The sequence below is a fragment of the Ranitomeya imitator genome, chromosome 1 (assembly GCF_032444005.1).
Source record: "Ranitomeya imitator isolate aRanImi1 chromosome 1, aRanImi1.pri, whole genome shotgun sequence".
Taxonomy (NCBI): Eukaryota; Metazoa; Chordata; class Amphibia; order Anura; family Dendrobatidae; genus Ranitomeya; species Ranitomeya imitator.
This window is the reverse complement of record NC_091282.1, coordinates 887407518-887419766: the sequence shown is the minus strand read 5'-3', so window position 1 is coordinate 887419766 and position 12249 is coordinate 887407518. Positions and strand designations below refer to the sequence as shown.

The 12249-nt window shown below is 42.7% G+C and overlaps 1 protein-coding gene across 1 annotated transcript in view; it reads right to left on the bottom strand.

Moving 5' to 3' along the window:
• The window catches only part of PRAG1 (PEAK1 related, kinase-activating pseudokinase 1), a 45022-nt gene extending 33072 nt beyond the window's left edge, over positions 1-11950 (bottom strand). Inside the window, exon 1 of the mRNA XM_069743130.1 lies at positions 11806-11950. The gene's annotated coding sequence lies outside the window, so the exon portion shown is untranslated. The remainder of the gene's footprint in view (positions 1-11805) is intronic.
• Positions 11951-12249: the final 299 nt, after the last annotated feature.

The following is a 12249-nucleotide window of genomic DNA, read 5'->3' as shown; positions in this document are numbered from 1 at the left end:
CCCCTATACACATTAGACTAAAGTCTCCTCCCCCATACACTAAATATAAATAGTTACTGGCCCAACAATGGTTCGGCCGATCTTTTGGTTGTCAGCCATCTCTTCCGACTACCATATGAAGGTGGGCTCGCACTGCTGTGTTCTCTACTAGCGAGTGTACGCGTTGCTTGGGTGACCTCCGAGTATTTATGACTGATCGGAAATTTAGCTTTAATCGCCGCAGCTGAATGATTTGCTGCTACTAGCCTGCTTGATTACATGTGGGGATTCCCTAGCAAACAGGCAACCCCCACATGTACTCAGCCTGGCTAGTAGCTGTAAATCATTCAGCTGGTTCGATGAAATCTAAATCTCGGAACACTAACAAATACTCGGAGGTCACCCGAGCGTGCTCGGGAAAACCCCAGCAATGAGTACACTCGCTCATCACTAATAGTGAGCCAACATGAGACATCTCCCAAAGAACAAAAAAAAGGATCAGCAGTCAAAAAAAAAAAAAATCGGATCTTTATCTTCTCCAAATGATGTCACTAGCATGTCCATTTCACATCTTTTTCCATGACCTCCAAGAACCTTCAACCAAGCCAGTTCATGTGTATGAGGTAGTCGGAAGGGATAGTTGATGGTCATTTTAATTCCAGTTCAGATGAAGTAAAAGTTCATGGTGTTGCTAGGTGCAATAAGACCGTCTCATCTTAAAGGGACACTGTCACCTGAATTTGGAGGGAACAATCTTCAGCCATGGAGGCGGGGTTTTGGGGTTTTTGATTCACCCTTTCCTTACCCGCTGGCTGCATGCTGGCTGCAATATTGGATTGAAGTTCATTCTCTATCCTCCACAGTACACGCCTGCGCAAGGGAAGATTTCCTTGTGCAGGCGTGTACTATGGAGGACAAAGAATGAACTTCAATCCAATATTGCAGCCAGCATGCAGCCAGCGGGTAAGGAAAGGGTGAATCAAAAACCCCAAAACCCCGCCTCCATGGCTGAAGATTGTTCCCTCCAAATTCAGGTGACAGTGTCCCTTTAAGGCTTCATAGTCCGAAAACAAAAAAAATTACTTTTCGCAACTCAGTGATGGTATTTGACAGGCAACTCCCTCCCCAGACCCTTCCCCAAAAAAGGGTCTTCAATGGTATTTTCAACAAGGCAGATAATGTTATCCCTGCATCACAAACACATTGCTTATCTTACCAGTCATTAGGGTCATATGTCACGTAAACTATCGCACCTTGGAGACTTTTGCTGAGGAATTGCATGATCCATCCTTCTGTGACAGGTTTAAAACAAATAAATCAGATAACAGAAAGACTTGGATTTCTGTTTGGGATTAGCAACATGACACTTGTGTTCTTGAACATCACTCTCTGGTACTCCCGTCTGTGGGAATAGTTTCCCTGTTTCAAGCGGAGATCACTTTATCATCCTGGGAGAGGTCCCTCTGTCTAGCCACAGGTGGGAATTACAGCGTAACTACCACTGATCTACCATTTATCATCTGCATGTTATCTACTGCTCTTACAAAGGAATCTGTCAATAGGTTTTGCCACCTAATCTAAGAGCAACATACTATAGGGGCAGAGACCCTGATTCCAGCAACATATCACTTACTGGGCTGCTTGCTGTAGTTTTGATAAAAATTGCTTAGATTATCACTAGAGGACTAGTAAACCCACTGCCATGTAGTCCTCCGTATTCATGAACTCTATATTACCCCGCCCCAAACACCGATTGGCAACTTCCTGCCTATGCAAAAATGTACACAGCAAGCTGCCAATTTGTGGTGTGGATGGGGTTTACAGGGTCGAACGTTCAGAGAACTAATAGATCTGCAGCAAACAATTCAGGATTTTATCAAAGTGACAGGAAGCAACCCAGTAAAATCAAGGCATCTGCTGCTACATTATGCTGCTCTCAAATGTGGTAGCACAAACCTGGTGACAGATTCGCTTTAAATAAAAGAACACTGATTTTTAAAGCGGTAATGAGTAAATGAAAATGCATGACGACATTTTGGAAAATATGACTTATGTGGAAAAGTGCTGTCCAATGACTGAAAACTGGCCCAAATCAATTTGAAAAGTTTATGTTGGAGTTGTGCAAAACGTTAGCAATTGTTGGTGTTTTCACGCCAATTTAAAGCAACTCTGCCAAAATGGGTGAAGTTGGGGGTGGGACAGGGAGTGGCCACCCATCAAATTAATAGTGTCAGCATTTTCTACGCAAGAAATGTTACTCCAGTCTGGTGTCTGGTATTGGCTGCAGGGCTGTGGAGTCGATAAGCCAAACCTCAGACTCCTCAAATTCCCTGACTCCGACTCCACAGCACTGGTCACTACTGATCATGTGCATAAAGTGCAGCACAGGTTCATCTCCACAGCACTGGTCACTACTGATCATGTGCATAAAGTGCAGCACAGGTTCATCTCGACAGCTCTGGTCACTACTGAGCATGTACATAAAGTGCAGCACAGGTTCATCTCCGCTAATAGCCGAGATCCTTAGATCAGGAACAGAACAGACCTTTATAGGACATTTCGTAACACCGGCTCCAACTCCACAGCACTGGTCAGTACTGATCATGTACATAAAGTGCAGCACAGGTTCATTTCAACTAATAGCCAAGATCCTTAGATCAGAAACAGAACAGACATTTATAGGACATTTCATAACTTTCACAAATTATTATGAAAATATTTGCATCACATACTGCATTGTACAACTGTACCAAATGCATTATATATTTTAGGAGTCGGTCCATTTTATACCGACTGACTCCACAGCCCTGGTGCTGACGTCAAGATGACAGTGAGGCAGCTGGTGAGCTCAGTGGCTCCGACAGTGTAGATAGAATGCCCCACTCGGAGCTGCTCAACTCAGCGATTAGTTGCAGTGACTTTAATGTGACGTCAGCGCAGCAGCCAATGCCAGACATCACGAGCAAAGTCTTAAACTGGTGGAACCCAGGAAGGCGCATTTCACGCAATATGTTTTTCCCTATAGCAAACTGCGCTAAGGTACAAATATTAACTGAAAGGAGGGTAGTCACTTTAAGATTAATTTACACTGAAAGATTATAGTAAATGAGTGTTCCTAGCAATGGTCGCTTCACAAGAATCCTTTACTGTAAACAGGCTCGTTTATTGGGCGAGATGTCCCGCGCAAACATCAATGTGATGCCAAGAACACTGGCAGTCTATGCACACAGAACGATCGATTACAGATAATTCAGTGCCCATTTTAAAGAGCAGTCTCCTGTGTAAACAGGCTATTAAAGAACCGCTCATTTGGAAATATTTACCGATCAGCAGCCGTTTAGTGCCGCTCGTCGGCCTATGTAAACCAACCTTTAGGTCAGTGATTTAAATTAGTTCGTACTATACATTTTACAGAAGATCAGATTATTCCTTGTAGCTATTGTATGCTAATGAAAAGCCGTTTTACCTACAAAAGGAAAGGAAACAGGCGTAAAAACTCAGGAAATATGTTGAAACTCATCAGTAAAAACCAGGATTTCAGCTTCATGTCCCGAAACTAAAACCTGCCATTCATGTTCCTGTGCTATCCCGTTTCACCCGAGATAAGCCGTTATGCAACATGCTTTGTTTTACTTTCCTGAAAAGCTTGCTATAAAACACACTGGTGAAATGCAATGAATGGTGTTCCACTGCGTTTGTGAGCTCCCTTTTCTATAGTAAGCTTTAAAATTGAGAAAATAACTGAGGCATCAGTAGTTCACACAACAGTCCTTGGACCGACCAGTGGCACCACACGGATTACACTGGAAAAGCAAGCACATAGGCAGCTATGGTTCTCGGCAGCACAAGTCCTGTTTACACAGGACGATGCACTGCTGAGAGTGATGATCTTTTATGCTGTGCAAAAGATCATTTTACCGGATGAATGAGCATTTTGCTTGTCCATCAGGTGATCTGCAGAATGTCTACAGGGCAAGATAATCATGAAATGAGCCTTTTAAAGAAATGCTTGTTCGTCGATCTTAGGGTAAGTTTTCACGATCAGGAATTGCTGCAGTTTTAGTGCTGTGTATTTATGCAGCGTCCAACCCACAGTGGCCAACTGTTACAGCATAGTGAATGGGATTTGTAGAAATCCCATGTCCACTATGTGTGTATGTGCGTCTGCGGATCACCTGTGGAAACTGACATACGGTGCGTCTTTCAGGAACGCAGCATGTCAATTTCTCTTCCGGAGACGCAAATGAAATTTCATTAATAGAATGTATTGAACGCAGCAAAAATACGCTGCGTCCAAAATCGCTGCTACTTCCGGATCGTGGGCACAGACTAAGGCTAAAATACGTTTTATTGGAGTTTTAATCAGCATGGTGGGTTCAGATTATACAACAGGGTATTTGCATTTTTTTGCAAATAATTACCAGCAGTTAGCTATGATATATACGACCTCTTAGGTCATCAGTATCGGATTTTTTAATTTTTTCAATTTTTGCCTCTATAAAATGCAAACTCCACCCCCCAATGGTTCCTAAGGGAAAGAATACCTTCCACCAAAGCCCGTTGGTTATTATGTTTGTATCTGTACGGCAGGTTAAAGAGAACGATAGCTGGGACCTGATCATTAGCAGTTCACTGTACATTCCTAAAGAAGCAGTCCCTCAGGGGGTAAAGTCTGACTCAATTAGTCACCAATATGTTGAAACAACCAGACTTGAAATGACGTGCAATGATGGAAAAACTGAATCCAATAGTAAAAGCAAAATACTCACAGCCCTATCCATTTGGCCTAAGCAGTTTAAATACCCATGAAAAAAAAAATCTGACATAAAATAAATTAAAATTTCAAAGCCATTCTCTATATAATGGGTCAATCAGTGGTAACCCAAGATACCTCCAGATTAGTCCTAATATTGTAATCACAGGCGGTTTATTTCAGACACTGGCTTGCTGTGAAAACAGCCTGGAATTCCTGTGAAGCCCTATCTGCATGGCCTGATCAGTTCACATTCCTGCCTTCTTTATGGACGGCTACCATTGCCTTTGTTATGGAGCGGAGGGGAGATTCCCATTCTAGAGAGATCCTGCATTCCACACCAGAAATAGGCCAAGCCACAATATTCCCAAGCAAAGCTCCAGTAATCTATCTTTGAAGTAAAAGGTTTAACTGAATTCCAGTCAACACGGCAGTTTCATGTCAGGAATTTTAATTAGAATTGCCAAAATGCAAACTTTCATTGATAAAAAACGCTCTGACAATTTTTAATGACCAAATGTTATATGTGGTGAAGAAATGTATAAATATCAATGTTCGCTAGTAAACCTGATCACGCGTTTTATGGTCCATTAGGCACGTGTTCAATATTCGCGGTCCAGGCACGAACCACAATGTCCTAACCTAGACTCAACGTGTGTCCACGAGGCTGTTGAGTTCTGGTCAGGAGACGTGCAGTTGATTCAGACATCCCGTTCCCCACTCTGTTAGGTGAATTCAGCTTCATCTACAAGACCATCAGCACCAGTGTCTTCCTTAGACTAACTTATAATCACAAGTGGATTACAAAAATACAGTAAATGTAGAGCCCACCCATACACATTAGATAGCTGTTGGCCGAACAAAGGCTTGGCCAATCGTTTGAACGGATGCCATCTCGCCCGACTCTCCGGTTCACAGGAGTTCCTCTGACTGCGGCTTACCTCACCAAAAGCAGAAGGATGGGCAGTCCAGTCAGACTTGCCAAATTCCCATCTCCTCTGACATCAGTGCTTCCATACACATTGCACTAGTGACCAAACCTGTCGATATCACCAAGTTCAAACAATGATAGTCTAATGTGCGTGGGGGCCTTAAGACTGCCTTTAAACCTCTATACAAGATATTACACTGTGTATAGTCACCTCAGTATCTTCAAATAACCGGTCTGTAAATATGTCGTCAGCTTTCTTCTAGCAACGCAATACAACCATATAATCTGCTTAAAGTGACTGTCGGCACAGACTGTTCAAACCAAGTACCGCTGAACGAGGAATCACGGCGGGGCCAAATATTTAACTACACCTTCCTACCTGCCTGTTTTCCATCTATCCTTACCCTTCTCTAGCTCTATGAAGTCAAGGCTGTTAAAGGAGAGGGTGGTGGTGGAAATTGAGGGAAAACAAGCAGGTGGAAAAGTGCACTGAACTGTTCGGCCATTTTGCACCGAGCGCCTGTACTTGGTTTGAACAGTCGTTCTGTGTAGACAGTCCCAATAATCATATAGGTCCATTCATTTTAAGTACCGTAACCTCTTTTGATTGGTAGAAGCAATATGGCATCTGTAGTGGCAACAAATAAATGCCATATGAAAGGAAACTGTGTGCCTGCCTCTGATGTCCTCATTACAGCCACATAACAGCATGCTAGTAATAAAGGTGGCCATAATGGTAGGTAATTCCCACAGTGTGGACCAGTCACAGATACCCTACTATCCCCTAATATCTGTAGAATCTTTTGCAGACCATGCTCCTGCATGTTCAGACTCGGCCATTACAAAGTAAACAACAGGGGCACATTATAGAAGATTTTCTCAGCACAGGAACATTTTGTTTTCTCTCATCCAATTGTGAAGTGTATTTTTATTCCAAGATCTATTCATTAAAGTCTACGGTACTTTTTAAGCAAGACAACTCCTTTAAGAAATAGCTGGCTAACTACAGGCCTTGTGGTAATATCACATTAGGTTTGGTGCCCGGCTATAGATTTAAAAGGGATCCGTACCATGTTTGGAAGTTACTCCCTTATCTATACAGTATAGAGATCATCTATCTCTGGCAGTGCAACAAAGAATGAGTGGAGCAGAGTTGCGTATGCCCAACCTCTGCTTCATTCACATAGCCCCATTCTCAAGATCGGTGGGGTCCCAAAAGTCTGATTTGCAGGAGAGCAGGAATTTATACCCTAGCCTATCATTCAAAAAAACCCTTGATACAGCCATTTTAAAGGGAACCTGTCACCAGGTTTTCCCCATATCAAATACTGCCAGGATTTTTAAGCCATCTTAAACAGCATTCTAGTATAGTGCATGTCTATCCTCAATGCACTATGCAAGGCTATATTCACCCACGGGGCGGTCTGGTCCCATGGGCATCTCTGGTCTTGGTCTGACACTGCCTCTCTTCTTGTAATCGCTGTCCTCCTTCCCTGCTTCGTGTGGATGGCACATCTTACAGTGTCCCCCCCATCATGCTCCTGGGCAAACAAATTTCTATCTGCCCTGCCGAGGGCGGAGCAAAGTGCTGCAGTGCGCATGTGCCGGGAAAGGCCAAAGAGCGCCAATGACCGGCAGTTAAGCCCAATACAGTGCTTTGCTCTGCCCTCGGTAGCACAGATTGAAGGGTGGTCGCACAGGAGTGCGATGGTGGACACTGTGTGGATGACGTAAGGCTAGTCATCCACACGAAGCAGGACGGCGATCACGAGATGAGAGGAGGCACCAGATTAAGACCAGTGATGCCCATCGGCCAGACCATGCCATCTGTGAATATAATAAAAGCTCTTTTTGTGCCTCGCCTAGTGGATTGAGGACAGACATACAGCATACTAGAATGATATCCGTACTTTATATGGGGAAAACCGAGTGACAGGTTCCCATTGATAATCATAATAATCTGCTGATCATTGGTTAACCAGTATATTATTATTATACATTTTTATAGCACCATTTATTATATGGCGCTTTACATGTGAACAGGGGGCAAATATAGACAAACAATAAACATGAGCAAAAACAAGGTAAGGAAGGAGCGAGGACCCTGCCCACGAGGGCTCACAGTCTGAGATAAAATGTACACTAATGAGTGTTTGTTCCCAGAAGGGCCACATATGCATTTGCTGGGGAGTTTCTATGATTTTTAGTTTTAGCCAACATCACCCCTTGCTCCAAAAAAAATAAAAAATATACTGTACAGAAATTTAAAAAAAGTAAACACTGCATCAAAAAGCACCAAAAGAAATATAGTTAACGCCAAAAAAGTTGTTAAAAGACTTGCACACAAACTTTTGGTGTATAGGTAGCCAGCCACTCTACTCCTAAGTAAACATATCACTACTGACATTTTCAATATTTTATGTGTTCATAAGCAAAACCAAGCACGGGCCCGATTTATGAGTTGTGATTTTTTTAAGTGACTTTTCGATTTTTCCCTTGTGGCATTCGCTGTCGTTTCTGCACAACGTTCATCAACATTGTGCACATGCTTCATGTATCTTACACAGGACCAAAAATGCTCTTTATTCTTATCTTAAAATCTGTTTTGTGACTTTTTAATTCAGAGTCTTGTGTTCCGTTAAAAAAATCTCAGGCAATCATAAAATAACTCAAGGCAGTAAGGAGGGACTGGAGTACATCTGCAAAAAATGTGGGGACTTTTCTGAAAAGTCGCAAATAATGAATCAAGCGATAACATCTTGAAACTCTAAACTCTACCCAACATGGCAAAAAAGGTGACTTAAAACTTTTCATTTGCTACCTTTTTAATGTGGCTCAGAAAAACAAAAAAAACAAAAAAAAAAAAAAGGCAAAACACTTAAAACAAAGAAAAAAATGGCACAAACGCAATAATGAATCGGGGAATAGAAGTCCAACAATATCAAGAATGATGTTGCATTCTGCACCATCACCTGTGTGCAAACTATTGAGCAATTATACAGCACCTTGGGAGATATGAAGCAATTGAGCTACAGATGAATTGGTGCCCCCTGGCTTCTGGTACGTCTTCTGTACATACTGTAGGTCTCAAAGCAAAGTAGCCGAGTGACAATAGCTGGAATTATTGCCCCTTCTCAAGCACCCTTAAACCTGCCATACACATTAGGTGGCTGTCGGCTGTCCCATACACAGTCGGCTCTTTCGGTCGAGCACTCGTGTGTCCTCTATGAGCGAGCCGCTGCCAGCCATCTCTGACAGTGGCTCATCTCAGGGAGATTGAGTATTGCACAGTCCATAAATTGGAAATTGGACATGCCCGATCGACAACTCCAATGATCAGTTGTCCGGGGCCTCTATATACATTCAGGCTCGAACTGTCCCATAGGGTAACAGGGGAATCCCCTGGTGGGCCCCTGTGCAGATCTTGGCCCCCAACCCCACTGTATGGGCTCTTCATGGCATAATTCAATTGATTCACTCTGTACAGAAAAAAGTAGCATCTCATCATTCATTAACCAAACTACCCAGTTTATTATTTCGCACACAGCCCACGCAGTATATAGCAGTGTGGGAACCATTTTCCTGTTAAAAAAAAAAAAAAATGTAAATAAAAAAAGTTATATACTCACCCTCCGGCGTCCACCCAAGCTGTCCCGATGCATTGGTGGATGGCGGAAGGCGAGAATAGCAACGTTTTTTTTCTTTTATTATTTTTAACATTCTATCTTTTTACTATTGATGGAAAAGTTGACGGAAAATTTGGTCCAGGATGGGGCGACACACTGGCACTGACTGGAGGAGAGTAGGGAGGGGCCAATTCGCAGCCGGACTAAGCCTGTCGTTGATTGGTCACCGGGTGCGACCAATCAGTGATGCGGGATTTCCGTTATGAAAGTTAGTTACAGACAGACAGACAGACAGACGGAAGTACCCTTAGGCTATGTGCACACGTCTGGAAAGTATGCAGAAAGTTCCTGAGAAAATCCTGAGGTTTTCCGCAGGAATTCTGCACGCGTTTGTCACGTATTTTGTGCGTTTTTGGAGCAGATTTTTCGCGTTTTTTTCCGGAGGTTTCCAATGCAATAATATAGTGGGAAATCCGCTTAAAATCTGCAAAATTAATGAACATGCTGTGTTTTTCTCCGCATGCGTTTTTTGTGTGGAAAAAAACACATGTGCACAAAAATTGCGGAAATCATGGGATGCTTAATGTATGCGTTTTTCACGTGGAAAGCTGCAGAAAATACGTGCAAAAAACGCGAAAAATCCGCGAATAATCCGGAACGTGTGGAGATAGAGAGATAGATAGAGAGATAGACCGACCGTAGGTAAATTTGTGAACGAGGGTAGTGTAATATTTGTATGCAGGTGAAAAGTGGGCCCCCGAATGTCAGTTAATGGTGGGCCCTTAGCCCCCCAGTCCGACACTGTATACATTAGACTATCAGCTGAAACCTCTTACTATTGGTGACAAAAGTCTAATGTGTATGGGAGCCGTTAGGTTACATTCACACAACCGTGTTTTCAGGCCGAATACGGTCCATGGGAAAATCTGATATCACACAGACAGCACTAGGACCAACGTCATTCCATTGGACTGTTCAGATGATGGCTTTTTACATGGACTGACTGTCAACATGAAAATAATTGAAGCACGCACTAGTATCTTCCTTATTTCGGATCAGATTCATCTATTCAAGACTATGAGTGCGCAAAGAGAAAAAAAATTGACTTCCAGACGATCAATCATGCAGCAATCAAATTTTATGGATGCATTGCCAAGTAATAATGTAAGAAACCATTTTAGGTCTTGTAAATTTTATTCCTTGTGGATTTATAAAAAAAAAAAAAAACAAACAACATGCGTAGGACAATACGGGACAAAGGAAAAAAAAAATTATGGATAAAAATTGGATGACTTTATACACTTGTGTGAACTTAGCCACACAGTCAGACTCCAACAACCTGAGCAACCTACAACTACCTATTTAGCCATCCTGTGAAATTTGCAATCCATTGACAACCAGGACAGATTCCCATGGAATTCCCATGAATCTGGAACAGTAGGAACATATATTACAACAATAAAACCATTAAAAAAAAAAAAAATGGTTGATTTGCACACAAAATAGGAAAAGCACACATTCCATAATCACTTCGGGAAAGTACACGTCGCCTCCATGATAGTGGCAAGGCTTTCAATCTTGAAAACAAGATAAGTGTCAAGGTCGCCCTTGGTGAACATTCGATACGTTATTAATAAATGACTGTTCCAAGTTCACAGGTCAGGTCCTTTGGCGATAAAAGTCCAGCACCCATCAATTTCAAAGACATACTGATAGGGAATCTAGATTGTGAGCCCCATCGAGGACAGTGATGATAATGTGTGCAAACTGTAAAGCGCTGCGGAATATGTTAGCGCTATATAAAAATAAAGATGATGATGATAAAGATGAATTTCCCATACCATAGCAATTGTCATTCCGCGATCCATCAACATTTATGGCAGAATTCCTATTTTTTAACCATTCCTATATGGACAGGTGAGCAAACACCTCCCCAATCAATGAGTTGACATCCACACAGCTCGGCGTAGGTCTAAGTGCACTTTTCATCGTAAAAACCTTCCGTAGACGCCTTCTTCTCATTATCAGGATCTCGTCCGCTCTGAACTATAGTCCTCCCAGCTAAGATTTCTACAAATGTACCTGTTGAGTAAACCGGGACCCCGAGTATAAAGCACTTCCCCACCTCTACAGTCACAGAGATCCCTTTACAAAAGTGCTCATTGACAGAAAAGTCTGATTTGGGCTGAAATGCAATACACTCTCCCCCCCCCAAAAAAAAAGGCTCTACCATGGCTTGTGTTTCTCCTATCCCTTGGGATAGATGGCAAACATGCCCTGTAACCCTGCTCTGTCAGAAGCCTGGAGGAGGAAGGGGTGGGTAGCACTATACAAAAGTGGGAAAGTAAACTTTGCCCAGGCAAGTCCTCAATGCTCCATAAAACAAAGCCTGAAAACAACATGAAAACTTTTTTTGAATCCATTGTAAAGGGAAACCAGTATGGAACAGACATGCTATTATATATATACACACATTGTAACGTGTTTGGTTACTTACTATGGAGTTTTCCCATTACCTGAGTCTGCAGCTCCTTGAGGTTTCTTGCAGCATATAGTAATCCTACAATGATCAGGATGCCAGGGTAGATGGTGGTGCCAGTCACACAGGCAGCAGGATGCCAGTCTCCCAGTGAGGGCTCGGTGCACACAGGCAGCAGGCTTACTACTGGAGTGAGGGGAGAGGATCAGCACAGAGGTGGAGGCGCTGGGTGGAGCTGTGTGTGTTGTAGTCCTCCACACTCTCCACCCACAGGGCATGGATTGTTACTTTTGTTCTCCTTAACTATTTCAGTACTTGAGGAGACACCTATTAACAGGAAAATGACAGATTCAGGATACGTCCCCCACCTCTAGAATCACATTACACCTTGTAAAACTTGGGCTAGATGTTTGTCACCGAGTGTGAGACTTCAGCTGTTTGTTAAAGAAATAAATGGCAGCCTCCTTATATGAAGGTGTTA